The sequence below is a fragment of the Ursus maritimus genome, unplaced genomic scaffold, assembly GCF_017311325.1.
Source record: "Ursus maritimus isolate PB19 unplaced genomic scaffold, ASM1731132v1 scaffold_5, whole genome shotgun sequence".
Taxonomy (NCBI): Eukaryota; Metazoa; Chordata; class Mammalia; order Carnivora; family Ursidae; genus Ursus; species Ursus maritimus.
In genome coordinates, this window is record NW_024426663.1 from 36,327,080 (window position 1) to 36,330,596 (window position 3,517).

Here is a 3,517-nt window from a genome sequence, read left to right on the forward strand (position 1 = left end):
GTGGCTCATCCATGATCAGCACATTGGTGGACTGTGCCTAGACTGGAACGTTCTGCCCTAAACACAGTTCATCCACGCTCATCTGGCTGTCTCCACTGGCAGGTCTGGCTTCACGGGTGTGGGACTCACACAGGTGCACAAGGCCCCTTACTAAGAAGGGCTCAGGTTTAGTTTAGTGTTCTGCTCTCACTATCCTGAAATTCTCAATGATAATTTTTGGACAGAAAGACCCCACTTTTCATTTTGCACTGGACCTCACAAATTAGATAGCTGATCTTGTCAAAAGTACAGAGTGAACCAGCATCATGACATAGCATGTAATGTCACCTACGTGTGTTAACAGCCCTGGGTGAGAAAAACAGCTGCTTAGTGAACAAGCCAACCACATACATATCCAGAAAGGAATAGTCTACTATTTACAAATCACTGAGAGACACTAACTGATTCATTAACCTCACTAGTGACAAACACATGATCCATACATGCTTTATAAAGGGTAATCAGGGATATAATTTATAAATTCACCGGTAGTTCTTCTCTGCTATGAATCATGTACTTCTGCTCCAGCTATCTATAGCTACCAAAGTTCTGCCAATTTTTTCTGGGCCTATAAATATTTTTAAATCATCTTTACTGCCTACCTAAATATTTTCTTGTAATGTAAACCTCTCAACTGCGATCTCTATTGCTTTGTCTGTATCACACTTGAGAACTTATCAAAATCAATTTGGGACTTTAATATAGGCTCTCTAGTGCTTTTTTAAAAAAAAATTTAAATATATTTTTAAAGATGTTATTTATTTATTTGACAGAGAGAGAGAGTGAGTGCGCACAAGCAGGGGGAGCTGCAGACAGACGGAGAAGCATGCTCCCCAGTGAGCAAGGAGCATGATGATGCAGGACTCGATCCCAGGCTCCAGGACCTGAGCCAAAGGCAGACACTTAACTGACTGAGCCACCAAGGTGTCCCTATCTAGTGCTTTGAAAAAAAGTGTTTTCATATCAAACTATGTCCATAATATTGTTTCCCAGGAAGCATAGGTAGGGCAACATATGTAATGTGAATTTATCTAAAAGTACATAGCCCGGGACTAGGCTCCTAGAGCCACGGAGTAAATATCTAATGAATTTAAATACACTAGCAATTAATAATTTCCTGGGCACCACACTAACACAGGCATTAATAACTTCTACATATCTTTTTAAAGTAGAAGTTAAACTTTCTAAAGAGTTGTTTTGGCTCAAAAAATTGTTTTAGTTGCCATGATATTAGACAGTAGCCTACACATGCTGCTTGCATAAAATGAATTCAAACCTCCCTGTTTTTACAAACTAGAGAGCTGAAAAAAATTTCAAGAAACGTCAAGCCTTTGAAACAAATGGTGATGGTCTTTTGGTAGATTTAATTTTCCCGAGGTCTCCCAATTTCAAAGCACACCAACTGCTCAGACCTTGTGTTGCCGAGCCACTTAACATCCACTTGCGTCTCATAAAGTTTCCCATGTTTATAATTACAAAGGATATTTTATGACGGCTTGAATATTTATTTATTTATTAAAATGTCAAGTCCCTCAGCACGTTGGCTGATCAGAGCAGGCTGATTCTCATGCACATCTTGATGCAAAGCAATGACACTGCTGCTATAAGCTGGGGCTGGAGCCTCACAGCCGGATAGTTCTTAATTGCTTTATTCTCTAGATAGGGATTTTCTGAAGTCTATTTATTTTGCAGTGAAGAAAAAAGTTTTAAAACTTTGCTTTCACTTCACCCTGAGAGTAAGAAATAGGCAGATGGAAAATAACGAGTCTCTTCAATGCTGTCTTGGCGGGAGAAATATTTTTTTTAGACTCCACATTTTTCTACATATTCCAGCAACACCAAAATCCTGTTTTTCATTAGTTTGAATTCTCGTTAACTACACTTCAATCCTCATGGGGTAGAGTGGATCACAGATGGGGTGCCACCCTATAATGGTGCCCAGATAGCAGAAATGTTCTCCAACTTTGACACTGATAGAGAAGTTAACATTTAAACTCACGCCACCATATACATCTCAGGGAAAGGTGTCCTCCTCTTTTCTAAAGAGGCTCAAGCCTTTTGTGCTTTCATTAAAAAACAACAAAAAAACTCTCAAAACACTAAAAGAATGCAATTAAATAATGACTTACCACATATAAACGGGCTAAGTTAGAGTAAACAATCTTTGAAGGGAATCAACCTAAAGTGTTTAAAAAGCTATTAATTTACTCATGAAAAAAAATATAAGCCCACATGTCCAGGCCTAACACGCTGAAAAGATCAGGCCTACATGGAAATGGGGAAACAGCTGAGAAATACCTGTATCTCCTGTCATTTTCTAAAAGGTCTGCTTTTCATAAAAATCATAGCTTTGGGGAAAATTCAATCTATCTTTCGCTGTAGGCAGATGACTTGCTCGGTTTCAAGGTTTCCCACTTCAGTTAGCACAGGTGTTTTCTCTCATGTCCTCCAAGTTTGCCTGATTTTAAAAACAGTTTCTCCATAAATGTTCACCTACACTCAAAACACACACACTTTCAAGAAATCTGCATACCTACCATAATGAATGATTACAGTTAACTCTTGAACAACCCAAGTTTTAGCCGTGTTGGTCCATTTATAGTGGATTTTTTTTTTTTTTGATCAATACACTATGGCTCTGTAAATGTATTTTCTGTTCCTTATTCTTTTCTTAATAGCATTTGCTTTTCTCTACCTTACTTTATCGTAAGAATATAGTATATAATACATATAACATTTAAAATATGTGTTAATGGACGGTTTATGTTATTGAAAATGTTTCTGAAGGTCAACAGTAGGCTATCGGTAGTTAAGTTTTGGGGGAGTCAAAAGTTTTTGCCAAATGGTGGGTGGGAGTCAGTGCCCCCGACCCCCACATTGCTCAAGAGTCAACCGTACTTGATTAGGCACTGGTTCTAAAAAGGAAGCGGAAAAAATAAATGAGGAGCTTGAAGGGACTGGTTAATGTAGGTGATCCACCAGGATGTTAGGACTAAGTGATCCTCAGACCTAAAACCTTGAACAACACATCCTTCCTTGCAAGGGAGTTAGAAAGCCTGAAGGGAGTTAGCTGGGAAGAGAAGCAGCAAGTGGGCTTGACAGAGTGAGGAGTGTACAAATCCAGTATGCAACCCTGACTTCCTGCTAATCAAGTGTTTCTAACCAACCAGTGGGAAGGGTTGCTAACGTATCTTGTGAACCAGTGTAAGATTTCAGACACTGGCACCATCATGGATAAATACAAATTTGATGTCAACATTCCAAGACTTGAAGACATTAAATGGATTCTTAATGACCTTAAGGGAGAATTCATGAAATTCTCAGGAAACAATTTTAATTCATTTTAATTAAAAGAGATTCTATCACATAACGTATGGGGTGAAGTGGAGGAGTCAAGACAGTGTCCAAAAGTCAAACTAAAGTACGTTAAGTTATAACATTAAATAGGATGAAAATTACTAGCCAAGTATATATCCAC